This window comes from Typopeltis vanoorti, chromosome 13 (assembly GCF_054136105.1).
Source record: "Typopeltis vanoorti isolate ZY-2024b chromosome 13, IOZ_Tvanoo_1.0, whole genome shotgun sequence".
Classification (NCBI taxonomy): Eukaryota; Metazoa; Arthropoda; class Arachnida; order Uropygi; family Thelyphonidae; genus Typopeltis; species Typopeltis vanoorti.
This window is the reverse complement of record NC_143561.1, coordinates 37,203,810-37,221,000: the sequence shown is the minus strand read 5'-3', so window position 1 is coordinate 37,221,000 and position 17,191 is coordinate 37,203,810. Positions and strand designations below refer to the sequence as shown.

General features: G+C 35.9%; 1 protein-coding gene across 10 annotated transcripts in view; it reads right to left on the bottom strand.

Annotated features, from left to right (window-relative positions):
* LOC150100053 (MAGUK scaffold protein DLG1-like) overlaps positions 1–17,191 on the bottom strand; it is a 741,341-nt gene that overhangs the window by 216,428 nt on the left and 507,722 nt on the right. The window lies entirely within an intron of this gene.

Sequence of the window (17,191 nt, the reverse complement as noted above, 5' to 3'; positions counted from 1 at the left end):
ACAACCTAGAAGGAAAGAAGTAGGTTCAAATCCCCATCCAAGCTGATAGGAAAATTCAGACTATAGTTAAAAGGGAGAGGATGACAAACATCAGTAATAACTGAGATCTTAGAAGAGCAACTAATATTTATTAATATAATTAACTTCAAATTTTCAATAACAAAGCATTCATTTCAAAACTGCAATCTATTCTTCCTTTGCATACTAAGCCCAGTGGCTTCTTAAACCTAAATAACTTAGTTTCTTTAAACTTAAATAGGGTAATGATAAGGCAATTAATCCAACCTCTATTTGTAACATATAGTGGTGTGTAACAAAGACCTAGTGAAAGCAGAAAAGAAAAATTTGGCAGAATGAAACTTAAGGAAGCAATGAAGTAAAAAAAAAAAAAAAACATTTTCGAAGTTCATAAAAGTACATTAAATGATGACAGAATTGTTTGTAATGGAAGAAAGATGCCAAGAAATATTCTTTGTTTTTCATCCTTTATCCAAGTGTAAGCAAACAAAGTTTGCATGCAAAGTCACTTCATGACTGAGTTACCTGTATATAGAAGCTAATGACTTCAAATCAATTACCTTAATATATAATGCAACATACATATCCTTATAGGCATGCATCATGGGAAGGGCCACTACCCTGGCAGTTTTGACCTTTATCGAGGTCTATCAGGAGTCAGATCCAGAAGTGTTACCAAGGTTGAAGTAATGAAGAAGTCATATTTCTATATACAAGTAGCCAAAAGATGTCACACCTTATTACTAAAATACTCTGGATTAGAGATAGATATTGAAAATTTTTTCACTTAGTTATACTATAAATTAAAGATGCCAAGAAATTATATTCTTGGTTTCATCCTTTATCAAAGTGTAAGCAAACAAAGTTTGCATGTGAAGTCACTTCACAACTTCCCCACTTTTGGGTCTGGATCCAACTGATGAGACCTCAATAAAGGTCAAAACTGGTCTGGGTAGTGGCCCTTCCCATAATGCATAACATTATACATGTCCATAAGGATATGTGCATTGTATCATGAGATACTAAGGTAATTGATGTGAAGTGATTAGCATCTATATACAAGCAGCCCAGTTGTGAAGTGACTTCACGTGCAAACTTTGTTTGCTCAAGTTGGATAAAAGACGAAACCAAGAATATAATTTCTTGGCATCTGTAATTTATAGTATACCAAGTGAAAAAAACTTTCAACAATGAAAGGAAAAGCCAGGCAAAAAATAAATAAATAAATAAATAAAGAGGAAAAGATAAATTGGGTTGAATTGAAATACAAGATTATATTGTATTATGCCAGCTAGGTTGGGCAAGCGATTAATGTACCTGCGATTAATGTTGTGATTGTCTTGAGGTGAGAGATGAATCTCATCACCCAGTGTGAGACTATGCCTTGCTTGGTGGAGGCCTGAAGTGGCTTGAAAAAGTTCCAAGTTTGGTCCCTAGAGCAGAGGTTTCTGAACTATGTAAAAATAAAAATGAAAAAATACAATATATATATAATTAAAAAAAAAAAAAACAGAAAAATCCTTAACTCACCAACAGTACAAAATATACTATTAGGTTAGCAAATAACCTTTTGTGGGTGGGAGCAACATAAAAAAAATGGATTCATGAACAATAGAAGAAGCAGCAATGTGAAATCAGGTTTATGTTGTTTAGGAAATCTATAAAAGTAATGTCACAATGTGGCAACATTAGTTCAGAGATTTGTTAAACAGTGGTGAAAGTCATGAAGAAATAAAACTGGAATAAATATAGAGATGTGTGTGTGAGAGAGAGAGAGAGAAGGATAGTAGGGAAACAAGATCTGACAGAGGTTGAAGAAGCATTAAGAAAGATGAAGAAGGGAAAATCCCTTGGACAGATGATTTACGTGTTGAAATGATCAAAGCTTCTGGTAGTTCAGTACTGAAATAACTGTGTAATATCTGACTGATCTGGAGAAAGATGGCAATACTGGACCAATGGGATTATTGTCCTGATGTAAAAGGAGGATCAAGATGGAAATATAGTAAGTACAGAGGAATACTATACTGATCTGGAGAAAAATCTTTGTACACTGACACTATATCAGTGTACAAAGATTATGAAAGGATAATGGCAACAAGAATAAGGGATAAAACAGATGATTGTCTAAAAGAAGAACAGTTTGGCTTTAAAAAATGGGAGAGCAACTGATGATTTGATTTCTAGCATAAAGAAAATGAACACACACACACGAGAATTTTTTTTTTGGGGGGAGGGGTATTTATGACATTTACTGATTTAGAAAAAGTTTGATTGGGTTCAACAGTAAAAAATTTCTTAAAGAAATTGCCTCTGTAGTGCAATCGGAATAACAACAGAACATTGCATCCTTCAATTGGAAAAGACCTTAGTTCAATTCTCGTAGTGACGAGAGAAATGGTTACATGGACTTTTTTTTTGACTATAGTTGAGTTAGTCGATCTCATACAGAGGTAGCATAATTTTTTTTTCTGGTGGAAACTCAGGTAAAATAGCACAGGCAAAATTGGCAATGGGAACATATGCACATTGGTGATAACTAAATAATTGGCGAGTTTCCAAGCAGTGACGCAGTTGACTGTCGATGACCTAATGGGTAAGTCTTGAAGAGTAGTGAAAACTTCAAACATTTGAGAAGTTTACTTTCTAGTGATGGAAGTTTAGATTGGGAGATATCAAGGAGGACTTTTTCTGCAAAGCTTTTTTTTAACAATGTCAGTAGTGTATTTTGGAACACTGAAATTCATCTGAAGTATAAGCTTTGATGCAGTAGAGGCATAGAAACTAAGCAAAAAGAGGGATAAGTAGAATACAAAAAAATGGAAATGAAAGGTCTGAGGCCAGTATTGGCAAAAACAAGGAAAGATAGGATAAAAAAAATATGAACACTGTGAATACCTTGGGACTAGAAAATGTTAAGGAAATGCTTGTGAATTCCTACTTTAAGTGGTTTGGACATACACTGCTTGAAAATAAGTTAACAGACACCACAGTGTGAAGAAAAAGCATCCATGTAGGATTTCCTTTTGCTATGATGACTGCAGCAATCCTACAGGGCATAATTTCCACAAGTGTTCGATAGTGATCGATAGGAATTTTCGACCATTCTTCCTGTAAGCATGTAATGGGTCCTGGACTATTGTGAGGCGAATGTCCTTTGACCTTGCCTGAAGCTCCAGTTCATCCTGCAAATATTCAATAGGGTTCAATGAGAGTCTGCTGAAAGACACAATGGTGAATTCCATGGAAACACCACAAAGTGGGAAGCATTGCATTGTGTGGAATGTTCAGATACCTCTCAAGTTCGATGTTCAGGGCAACACAAACAGAGGTCCGAGGACCTCTGTTTGTGTTGCCATATGATCACACACTGCCACCTCTGAATTCCATAGTTGGGTAATGCATTCTGGTAAGAGATGTTCACCGGGCATCCATTATACCTATCCATCTGCACTGTAGAGGTTGTAGCAAGATTTGTCATTCTATAACACAGCTTTCGAAGCTTCCACGTCCAATTGTACAAGCTCTTTGCACCACTGAAGATGACACTGCACGTTGGTTCCAGTAATGTGGGGCCTGCATATTGCAATCCTACCATGGAAACCAGTGTTTTTGTGCAGATTCATGTGTCAGACGATGCCCAGAATTCTGCATTCAACGTGCCAGCTGTCAAATGGCAGTTTTTACATATTATCCTTTGTGGTACCCTACAGCAGAATTCCATCAATTCCCTTCTCACAGCCATTTCATCCAGACACAGTTGCACTGACTTGAGAGCATAGCATTATATTCTTACAATTTATATCAGCTACAAACACATGACTCATTACATGGCACAATATACCTTGCCTATGGGGTTGTCCATTGACTTCTTTCCAAGCAATGTATAATGAGAATGAATTTAAAAGAATACTAAGAAGAATGTATGAAATGAATATTTAAGGAAAAATGTCATAGGAAAGGTGGAGACACCAAATAAGAGAATATTAATAAAAAAATAAACTTAAACTGGAACAGCATTCATGAAGAAAGAATATGGGAAGACACAAAGAAATGGACAGCTTTGATCAAAATTAACTGACAAGGTATAGGCAAGATAGTTCTTTGGAGCAGTTGTTGATCTGATCATAAAGTAAGTTATATGAGGGATGTCCAGAAAGTAAGTTCCAATGGGCTGTCAGAGAAACAAAAATATACTTACAAAATGACTTTATCTTGGAAATTAAAGTAGACATCTTTCATTACTTTTCTACATAATTTCCATCATTGTTCAGGCACTTATCATAACGGGGAACCAATAGTTGTATAACTTCGTCGTAGAAGATTGCCGCCTGTGATGCAAACCATGTATTGACTTCTTCTTTGAACTTGTCATCTTGAAACTTCTGGCCACCAAGGAAAGATTTCAGTTGTTTGAACAGGTGAAAGTCGCTTAGCATGAGGTCAGGACTATATGGGGGATGACAGAATTGTTCTCGGCCAAAGGTGGCGAGAAGTTGTTGTGTTACACCGGCCGAATGTGGGAGGGTGTTATCATGAATCAAAACAATGCCCCTGGTAAGCATGCCACGTCATTTATTCTGGATTGCACGACGCAGTTTCTTAAGGGTTTGGCAGTACATACTCGTGTTGATTGTGGAGCCTTGACCCAAGAAGTCTACCAGCAAAATTCCTTGTCTGTCCCAAAACACAGTGCATATGATTTTCCAAGTGGAAACCGTTGTCTTCAATTTCGTCTTCACTGGTGATGAGGTGTGCCTCCACTTTTTAACGTTTTCCTCCCATTCAAGAAATGGATAACTGACCTAATTTCACATGTGGCAGGTGATTCGATTTTCTTAGACATTATAAACACACACCAAGAAGCACACGCACTGCAAGAATGTCTGAAAATGGCACCAACGCCTTGCTAAGGAATCAACAAACTCAGTACGCATGCTCACCATTGCGATCACAGTGCTGCAGTGAAAATATTTAAAAACGTAACTTACTTTCTGGACATCCCTCGTATATTAAATATAACTGTTTCAATATTTCATAGAAAGCAAATTTAAATTGAGGTATTACTTTTTATAAGTAACTATATGAGAGTCTGACAATTCTTATATATTATTTATACATAAATATCTATATAAATAATTTTTCCATAATTAACTTAAAAAAAACACAGATTTGATGCCATTCATGTTTAAGCAAATTGATCTATGGGTAAATACACCACTGCTGATAATTATTATTAAGTGGATAAATTAAAATAAAATTATAATTTATATTTCTAGTCCCCCCCCACCATTTTTCTTGACTTTTACATTTTCTTCTACTTTTTTATATTAAAACAAAATTTATATTTCATGAAATAAAATTTTTCCTTCTAATGTAGTAATTTTTATAAATAAATCCACTAACGCTAGGATGTAAAGGCTTCGCCTACATCCTATCTAACTTTTGGAGACTGAGTGGGCAGTTCAATCTCCACTGGTAGCCAATCAGAGATAGCTGGCCCATGTCTATCACTAATTATAGCAGCCACCGATGAAGAGGCTGGCAAACAAGTGCTGCCATCTCTTGGTACCTAACCCTAACAAGATATGTCACTGTCTGAAATAATGTGGATACTACGGTCGATTTTCTTGAGTTTACGGGATGAAAAACCCGCTTGCCTGTGCCAGAGATCGACTAACTCGGGAACCGGTCGAAGAAAGGCTTAGAAAAGGTTCCTCCAGTCAGTGACTAGACTTGAACTTAAGTCAAACTTCGAGCAACACTTCCACCGAGCTACATTAATCAAAAATTACTGTAAGATTTCAAAAAAAGTTACATGCCGTTTGTATATTTTATAGCATGCCGTTCTTGTAAATATGCTGTGTCAAGCATGCGCTTGCTTTTAGAGACTCCAATGGTAGCGATACTATAAACCAAAGTTCAGTCAATGCAGATTGAATTATAACGGTGAATTCCATGGAAACACAACAAAGTGGGAAGCATTGCATTGTGTGGAATGTTCAGATACCTCTCAAGTTCATTGTTCGGGGCAACACAAACATTTCCTGATTTAATCAACAAATTTTAATTTGTTGATTAAATACCACCTACCGGAAAGCAAAGTTCTTATCATGTACCTTGAGAAAACGTTTGCAGAAATTTTAAAAATAATTCGAAATGCCGAATTTGAATAATATTAGTCCAGCCTGACTGAAGATATTTACGTACTGACGAATTAATAAAACGAATTTGCACTTAGACGCACCGTCCTGAATTCATCAAATTCCACCTAAAAATTACTGAATGAATTTAAATATCGGCAGCATTTTTCTGCGGGGGGGGTATACGGGAATAAGCAATAGCTTTTGAATAGTTATATCACAAATAGTGGCGGCAATATTCGTAGTTGTTATTTTCAGGGTTTTTTTTTATTAAAAAAATTATATTCCCTCGATATATCAATAGGAATAAAAAATCATAATGAAATTATTATTTTTTCTGAAAACTTAACAAAAAATACTAAATAAATAAAATAAAATAAATTATCGAAAAGGCCGCCTGATATTCCGTAGTCATTCAATAAATTTTAACTTATCATTTGAAAGACACGTGAAAGCTGTTTTCTACGAATCTAGAACTTTTTGATTGATAAGGTGATAAAAAGGGAAGAGAGGAGGGGAAGAAGAAAGAAATGTATCAAGAATGTATAGTCCTATCTGTCACTATCTTCACCACAGCTGCGATGTAAATGGTCCGTGCTAATCGCTACGGTTGTCACATACGGAAGAACAGCAAACGCGGGATACAGCACACGCACAGCAGCCGGCCGATTTATATGAACAACCCAACGGGGATTTCCAGCGAATGTAACGCTATTTCCTGTTCTCGTCACTACAGTAATAATTAATACAGCACCAGCACTGATTTTCCGAAAGTTCTACTTCCGATCGATGCCAACCTCTTGCACTTTCACTTCCTCGCTCCTAATGGCCAAAGTAGTTTCGAACAAACAGCAGTGGCAACGGTTAATCATAGTCTTCGGTAGAAACGATGTTACCAAGATTCGCCTGGCACCATTCTGCAAGCAAGCGGACGACCGTAGTGATCACCGAAATGTTAAAAACCTCTAAAACGGATACAACTAAATAAAATTTTCTGGTTCTTATAAAAATAAATTAGGCTACACGAAGAAAATATTCATACATGGATAAGTATAAGGTAATTACTGTACAATATTATAAAAATGTAGGGTGACAAGATGCCATCCAATATCAAACAGCTATCGAAATCGGACTCTGCACCAGAGAATGCAATGAAAATGCAACTAACCTATCATCCTAAAAATTTTATTATGAAAACCACATATACTTGACAGGCCATGGACCTTAACGGCATATTAGTACTACGGATTATTATTACAGTATCATTATTTCTATTTCATGGAAGGATTCAGACAAACTGCAAAGTCACTCAAAATCCTGCAAAAACTCGAAGATAGTGTTGCGTGTGTCTAACGGGTTCATTTCAACTAAGTCCGTGTGTCTATATCGAATACGGAAGTCTGAGTAGAGCAACTTATTATCTGTTTATTAATGTCTAGGATGCAATAGACTATTATATAACTCATAATCCTGCATGATGGATTCACAGTATTATGCCTTGGAAGTAAATGTCACAGTAGTTATTGGTAATCAGTTTTAGTGAAAACTTCTCAAACCACTACAGATCACCTTATGTCGTTACCTGTAATTTAAGTGACTAAGTGAATGATGCTTATCTTCCCACACTTAAATTACAGGTAACGACATAAGGTGATCTGTAGTGGTTTGAGAAGTTTTCACTAAAACTGATTACCAATAACTACTGTGACATTTACTTCCAAGGCACAATACTGTGAATCCATCATGCAGGATTATGAGTTATATAATAGTCTATTGCATCCTAGACATTAATAAACAGATAATAAGTTGCTCTACTCAGACTTCCGTATTCGATATAGACTCACGCACTTAGTTGAAATGAACCCGTTAGACATACGCAACACTATCTTCGAGTTTTTGCAGGATTTTGAGTGACTTTGCAGTTTGTCTGAATCCTTCCATGAAATAGAAATAATGATACTGTAATAATAATGAAGTGTGGTACTGCTTTGATATACCACACTTCATTGTACCCATACCACCATGGAGTTAATAGTCTTCATTAGCAGCATCTATACCACAATGAAGTATTATTTCTCGGAAATGACACATTTTATTAGCACTCGATACCCTGGTCGGCTCCGTCATTCGGTGACGCTTAATTGTTGAGTAAGAACGTTGCTCTGGATCCCAATGTGTTAGAAGTTTCCAGCCTTACGTTTCCCAATCATGTAAAGATAATGACCGTCTCAAAGAAACTGAATCCCAACGTAGAATCTTAGACGCGCCATGAATAGCTTTTTTTTTTTTGAATGTTTTAGAGAACTGCTTTATGATGAGCTTCTGGTATAGTCATGAAACATATTTGTCCGTGTAAACTGGCACACGTAGCGAGAAAAGAAAAAAAAAAACTTATTTGCATAGATACGTAGCTGGTGATGATTTTTATATATCCAGATATGAAACCACTCTAGTGAAAGCTTGAAGTGACTAGAAAATTTACGATGTTTGGTCTCGAGGAGAGAATTTTCGAATTATGCGGTCCCTAACTCATTTATTGTATGTGCTGGAGGCTTGGAAATTTCGAGTATGAGATTGTCATGAAAAAAAAAAAAAAATCGGTGCAGTACTATCTTCCGACGAAAACTACAGAGATAGAATGTCCAACTTTTTGTACACAAAATGAAAACTTCATTCTCTCGTCCAAATGCCAGTCTCTAATATGGAAATCAGAAGTAATCATTGCATTTCAAAGCATTTTTGGGTAAAATAAAATAGCTCAAATCTAATGTGAAAGGTGAATGAATAGTTCACACATTCATCTATACGATATAAACGAATGTGGTTTTGGACATTATAATGATAATGTCTAAACCTTACATTGGAAGAAAAACTGGATATTACTGCTTGCTACGAAATATCCCAAGGGCAACGCGAGTCGTTTTAATCGGAATGGATTACGGCAGCTCAAACAATGAATTAAAAAGCCATCGATCAAGTCTTTCAGACGCGACAGACTTAGTAGTGTTGGTGAACAATCTAAGACGATTTGTTTTACCGTTTCCAGAGGATATCAGCTCGGTGTGCCACAGCGCCGGAAATCCCCTTCGTCCGTGTCAGAATACACATCGACAAAAAAAAAAGACCACCTTTTACAGTCAGTGCTGGTATGGAAACAGTTCTGCTTATGCAGAGTGCTTTCTTCGATAAATACTCGGCAGACGTATAACTAAATGGACCACACTATAATTTGAACTATTGAAATAGTATTTACTTTTAAGCATTTAAAGAAGCTGATGCTCCTTAGAGTCTCATCCGCACGACTTTGACGAACCTCATTGAGGCTTAGCGAATAATCTGCTGATGATAACCAAAGCAACAAAATTCGGTATACAATTATGCTCTACGCTCTTACACGGCTGTTTGCATGGTGTGCTGACAGCTTCTGAAAAAAAAAAGCATAACAATTTAAATCAAATTATTAATTTATAGTAAATATCGAGTAATGATTTCTCAAATGAGTGGCAGATTTTTTTTTTTTTTTTGGCAAAAACCACTCGTTATAGGTTCGATTCTAGCTGTCGACTAGAGAAACATTTTGTAGGCTTCATCCTTTCTTTCTTCCAGCCAGTTTTCGAGTTAGTCCATTTTCGGCATAGTACGGTTTTTCCCTTCCCGGAAAGTTGGGATTTTAACCTAACTCAACATAACGATTACAGGATTCACTTAGACAATAACATAACTGTTAGGGTTTAGTGTCACGAGCTGGTGGCAGTTGCCGTAGTCTCTCCGTTGATGCTTTTGAAATCATCGATAGCTTTCGGCTCAGTTATAAGTGATCGCTAAGGGTGAAGTCAGTTGCTCATTAATCTTCCTAAAAGTCAATTAGAACTAAAATATTTTTGCCTATGTTAATGTTATCTACATAGTATGCTATGTCTATAAACTGCGTGTATATTCCCGTTTTGTCCGTCTTGCGGCCAGTTCCATCCTTCAAGTCTTCAGAATGAATCAAAGCTTTTCAGGGTAAGGACGGCATACAAACTGCTGCCATCTTGAAGTTCTACGCCCTAACACTTGTATTACTGTCCGTGCTAGAGATCGATTAACTCGAGAACCGACTAAAGAAAGGCTTAGAAAAAAGGTTCCTCTAATCGTGAAGTAGAATCGAAAGCGTTATGAATGAAAATTTCATTGCAATCTGTCCAACTAGAGCGGAAATATAATGAGTTCGAATGGACAAAGTTCATCTTAAAATAAAACGAGAAAGAAGGTAGTGGCAGTTGCCTATGGAAATAATAAACTAAAAGTTTGAAGCCTTGATAGGTGAATCATTGCCATGCTTATCAAATGCCACCGACGAGTTATAATGATCGAAGAGGCGAAGTGATTGAATCTTGGCTTCTCTTGAATAATAATAATTCTTCTTATTATTATTATGTGACACCTCCAGGGAGTCTAAAGACTCATCGAGGGAGAGTGTGCCAACAGCATCGAACGATTAAACCCTTCCAACCACTAACCGCGCTCAAACTTGCTTAACTTTTTGCGTGAGCCATTAGTAGCAGAGGCTCTACTAATCGACCAACCTTTGCTGGCATATGACACACATAGTTAAATTTTACATCACATTTTAGCGAGACAGAAGACTTTGTGTGCAAACGAACATACATCCATCTGGTTGTATGGATGATCTTCCTTAAGCAGTGGAACATCAACTGATGTCAAAAATGACTGAAACCATGCAAGATTCACTTTTAGGTACAGTTGATAAGTACGTGCTCTGAAGCATTTATCTTATTTCACATCTGGGAACATTGATTTATTTGACGCTAAGCTTTGTATTGCTTCTCCCTCACTCGGAAACCTGGTTTCCTAAGTTTGGACTTTCTTGCTGATTGCAGATAAGAGGGTACGATTCCCCTGAGGGCCCGCAGTTACAGTTGACATGACTCAGTCATCAGTTACATTTGTTCATGTTTTGAAGAATATCACTGAAACATTTTCTTTATAACAATGCATAACTGTTCAATCATTTCGCAAAATTTCAGATTTATTTCGCATTATACGTTCTTATTAACTTAAAGTAAAAACATCCTTGTTAAAGACGCAACATTTATATTCTCGAATTTTACAGTTGACTTTAACCTGCCAACATATGCCTTCCTAGATTATGAGAAAGCATATGATCACATCAACAGAACAAAATTAATCAATATACTGTATGAACTGAAAGCTCCACCTCAAACCACAAAAGCAATAGCAAATATAATGGAAGAAAGCTATATTAAAATTAATAATGAAACAACCATAAAATAATATAAAACAAAACCAATTGAGGTCTCATTCAAGGAAGTGGATTATCACCAATACTCTTCAATCTACTCTATAATATAAAATGATAAGCCTTTTTTCGTAATGTTTCTGTGTCACGTTTTTTGTCAAGTTATTTGAAACGTTTTGAAACTCAGGGCAACCCTGAATGTCGAGTCTTCAAAATTCGAGTCATCAGAATTCAAAGCCTACCAGTCCGGACCCCTCCCCCCTTTTTCGAGTCATCAGAATTCGAGAACAGGCCTACCAGTCCGGAACTCGGGGGCACCAGGAGGGGCGTACCCCTTTCGAGTCATCAGAATTCAAGGAGAACCGGCCTACCGGTCTCGGAACTCGGGGGTGGGGGGAGCCGTAGGCGTCAGGGGAGCCCCCTCGTACACACACACACACACACACACACACACACACACACACACACACACACACACACACACACACACACACACACACACACACACACACACACACACGCGAGGAATTAAAATAAGAAATAAAGAATTAACCAGCCTATTGTATGCTGACGATCAAGTTATTTTTGCTGAAAATGTAGACCAATTACAAAAAAATCTGCACGTATTGAACAAAACAATAGAACAGTATGACATGAAGATCTCAATAAATAAAACGAAATCAATAGCATTTCAAGGTAAAGAAATTAAAAGATGCAAACTAGTCATCCACAACAAAGTAATAGAACAAGTGAACACATTTAAATATCTAGGAAATTACATAATCCCTAATGGAGAAATCGACATTGCGTATAAAAAGCAAAAATTCCTAGCAGTTATTGGAACTTTGAAAAGACACTTCAATAAACAGATATCCAGAACAACCCAAATAAAACTATATAAAATAATAGCTAAACCAATTCTGAAATATGGCAGTGAAACATGGACCTTGGGGAGAACGAGATAAAAGACAGGTGGAAGCTGCAGAAATGAAGTTCCTAAGACCGCTCGCAGGCTATAAAAGAATAGACAAGATAAGAAACAAAGAAATAAGAACACAATTATCCATAATTAACATAACAGACGACATCACAAATTATAGAAAGAACTGGAAAAACCGCATGGAAAGAATGAATGAGGACAGATAGCCAAATATTGCCTGGAAATATAAACCAAAGGGACACGGATCAAGAAGAAGACCCAGGAGGAGTTGGGCAGAAGACTTTTTTTTTTAAACCCTTGAAAACGTTACAGGCAAACAATTGCCTAATACGGGAAGCCAAGAAGGAGATAAAATTTTACAGTAAAAAAGCGCATCTGAAATTTTCCTTGTTTCTAGTTTCTCAATCGCCACAGGCCATTATGTTTGTATCAACATTTCAAAATCAGCAGTGCGCTGATAACAGAATTTAAACAATTTGGCTGATGAGACTTTTTATATCAGTTTTTATTATCATATTTATAAATGTAACGCATTTTAAATCTGCAAACTGACCTGAAGCAATTATTTTAGCTTGTTGAGCTATACTGTTGCAGTTAAAGGAAAGAAAGAAAAAAAACCTACGTGGATAAATTGCTCCGAGGAAGCTTATTTTATGCTCGCATGTCTTTATACTTGACCAGCGTGAGCAGAGGGGAGGGGGACAGAAATGATAGCGGATAATTGAGATAGATGATATGTCACTATTAATAAATGACACTGGTTATCACACATTTGATAACCGATGCTAATTAGATGAAAAATTGGAGCGATAACAAGGCACATCAATTTTCAGGTGCTCTAGATGACGATTCTTATCATCATAGTGCCTCTCAAGAATGACTAAACGATTCTAGTTGTGACCATTAGTTGAAATAGGAGGCATTGGAAAAGGGAAAAAATATTTTGGGCCAAATGCATGCTGACTGGAAAAGCAGTTGCACACTACGTTCCCTTCATAGAATACACACCATTATGATAAAAAAAAAAAAGAATGCTGGTACCATTATTCAGGTTCTCCATACTATAAAAATTCATTAACCAGATCGTAGTAATCTCGAACTCCATTTTTCCTCCCTTCCTTCAACTAAATGGAAATGGTAAAGAATTGAAACCAGTACGCAGATGATTGGTCTTTTCGAATGTAGTATCCTCGGGGGCCAATCGTGTCAGCGCTATTGGTTACAACTTTTATTGGATAGTAAATTTAAATATCTAGCCCAACCCTCATTAAAGAGGATGGTTATCCAATATATACATTTACCATCGAATCTTCACTCCATCAGTATTAACGTACTAGAACATAAACCTTTTCATACTCTGAATTATCATCGAAAACAGGAAACTATTTCTAGTATATGCGCCGAAGAAATATTGTTTCAGGAATTGAGGGGGGGGGGTTAATACCTCTTCCTAGTTAATGGGACTGGAGGTATATTTAAATCAGTAGCATTACCAAAATAAAAATGTAGAGTCCTGTAACTCTTGTATAATTTAGGTTGCAGGATTCAGATCACTGAATAGTTTCTAGTCAGTAATCTTATAATTAAAATATTATCTTATATTAGGATCTCAACACTAAACTAGTTTCGAAAACTCAACGACAAGACTTCACTTTCTCCAGTGATGTGAGACCAAAGTATTATAGTGTTTTTCTGTCTGGTTTGCCTGTATTAGGTATGGATAACCCAAGCTTTTGGTAACTCAATTTCAAATGATAATTCCTGATAAATGTTTTTCGCGTCTTAGACCAGATTCAAACTGGAGTCTTCCCAATCAAAGGGTATTCGTCCATGCCGACTGAGCTAGGAGATTCTCAGTGATTTCAATGTCAAGCCCATTCTTTCTCATGATGGTGCAGAAATTATGTTTATTCTCTCAAAGCTTCTCTCAACGTATAGAAATTACGACACCATTTAGCTTCATAGGCTAAATGGTGTCGTGATTCGTGGCAATATTTACGATGTCTGAAAGAACGGAGTAGTAGCATAAAACATGATTTACTGAAAACGCATAACAGAGATGAATGCAAAGTACACACCCAAGTCATTTAATAGTTCCACCGATTTTATGTATTTTAATTAAAAATCATTAATCAATCGAAAAAGATTATGGCTCAGGATGATCATTATAATATCAAGAACTCAAAAGACCATAGTGTGGAGGGAGCCGATGATTAACTAAACGAGAAGGACTTGGAATTCTGAGTAGTACGACCGAATTTTAACTGAAGACTTGAACCGAGGAGCAGAAGCGCCCTCAATTCTTGGAACTAATCAAGCTTTTCTTTTTTTTTTTTTTGACGAAAAACGAAACACCACAATTACAAAAATTCCCGAGATTTTTTGCTCGTTTTTTTAAACATTTTTTTTTGTTTATTATTCCAGTAAAAAAAAAAAAAAACTTTTTGAAAGGCAATTACTTAATCACGTTAAGGCCATTAAATGAAAGTAGTAGATGACATTTTTGGATGCTAAGAAAACGGATTCCAATAGTGAAATAATAGAAAAGAAAGAGAAGGGAGTTTTGCTTTGCCATTAGTCATTTTACAATCGGTTTAATTTGTATACTTAAAAAAAAAAAAAAACTCCTATATGCAAACGAACATTTCAAGAATGCTAGTGACACCTACCTTGAACATCAAGGATGAGGTGAAATTACGGCATACGAATGAACATATCATTTTTTTTTTCTTTCTTTTTCTCCCCTCCTTACAAATCCTCGCAATGTGACTTATCTTTATGCCAAACGAGTTTCGAATCTTGCGATGACAGCAATGTGTACAAAAGTGCAACACTTTATTGAATATAATTAGCAATTTCATAATTTAAAACCGCAAAGGACCGTATGAACTGTAACACAATTATTCAACTGTTACGAAAGATTAACAGGTATGGCGAACTACTTAGCGGAACTATTTTCAATACAGTTGTGAGACTTGACTGTCCATAAAACTGTTTCATTAATCAGATATGTGTCGCAAACTCAAACACGTGGCATGAGCTTTTAAAGATATCTTTAAGATTTGTGGATGATTTTTAAAGATATCCTTAAGATTATTGAAATCATTAATTGCGCAGAAGAGAATACTTTTCTACCTCGGAAATTTCTATCTTTTCTAATGGTGTTCTAATAGCTATTCTCGACAGAAGTTCGGCAAAACATTATCGAAGTTATTAACACTAAATCCAATTGCTGGAAGCCATGAAACGATCCCAAAAGTCATAAACATTCGGCCACTAACAGGCACATTAACCACAAGCACCCGAATGATTTATTTGAAAACAAAGAACGTTTGCTATATCAGAAATAGCGCACAGCAAGTGGGAGAAATTATTTTATTTTGTGTACTGCATTAAAAAATACAGGACGAATACCCATATGAAAGATTTCAAAAATCCCTTTTTTTCCCCTTCAATTATCGTTCATTGTACTTTATTCACTTTTTTTACTGGACAATGACAGGTTTGGTAGTGTATTTTCATCATCATTGAGAAAGAAACGAAGAACATATTTATCCACCCACAAAACCAAAAGACAACTGCGGTTATTATTTAGGAAATAAACAAATAAAATAATGAAATTCGCTGAAATCTAGAATTGCAAACATTTCATTTATGAAGTTCCTCTTCCAAAGAGGGATAAGTTTTATTTCTATAATTCCTTTTTTATTATAATTATTGCATACGGTCAGTGTAAATTATCAATACCAGATCCAGGATTGCAATAACTGACAATACTACCACACTGGTTATTCATGATAGTATCGTTTCAATTCTCACCTGAAATTTAACAAAATCAAAACATCCGAGAAGAGTGGAGAATCTATACAGCAAATGCCAACATTTCAAAAACACAGAACCTCATTACAGTTGATCACAGGCTTTTATACTTCAGACAGCACAAGAAAATATGATTTACTGAAAAAAGTGGAACTATTAACAACTACCAGTTTTTTTTTTTTTTTTTTTACAAAAAATTGACACTTTTTTCCATTTTACAGCTTACTTTTAAAAATTATAATCTTGACGTCAAGATTTTGGAACTCTCTACAGAATTCTCAGAAGGGAAATATAAATTACCTCGTGCAAAGTATTACGAGACAATAAAAAAACAAAAAAAAATGGCACTAAAACAAATTGGAGGGAAACTGCTTCGACAGATTACTTGACAAACCCCAGCTTGTCACACCAACAATAACACAAATAATTCTCTTTTGAGCGACATCAGTGTGCGCTTTGTGAGGGCATAAGGAGAAAATATGGATATCTTGGATCGTTTCCAGGCAACTGTCGCCCAACAAACTCTATCCAGAGTAACCGACATTAAAACTGTACTGTTTCATTCATAGACTACAAATTATACCGCATATAATTTTGAGTCCATGATGGTAATGATAATTTAGTATGCAATGAAATGTCTGCTCATAAAAAAAACTTTGCTGTTGCATCCATCATACAACTTGGACAGCACAACTCCTTAATGGTTTTTTATCCATTTATTTAATTTGGTTCGATAGATGCTACAATTATTTAATGTATATCGAAGACAAAATATGGGTGCTGCCTTTATATATCTGCAAAAGAAAGTAAGAATGCGAACTCTCTATTCTAGAGAGTTATACTGCAATAATATTATGTTCTGCAATACTAAATACGCTCCTTTTATATTGGTTGTAATATGACATCTTGAGTTGGCGGCTATACATCCACCGTAAAATAACACTTGAGTATGTGTAAGATAATGTACATGATCTGATGTGTGCAGCTCGGGTACAAAAAGACCAAAAT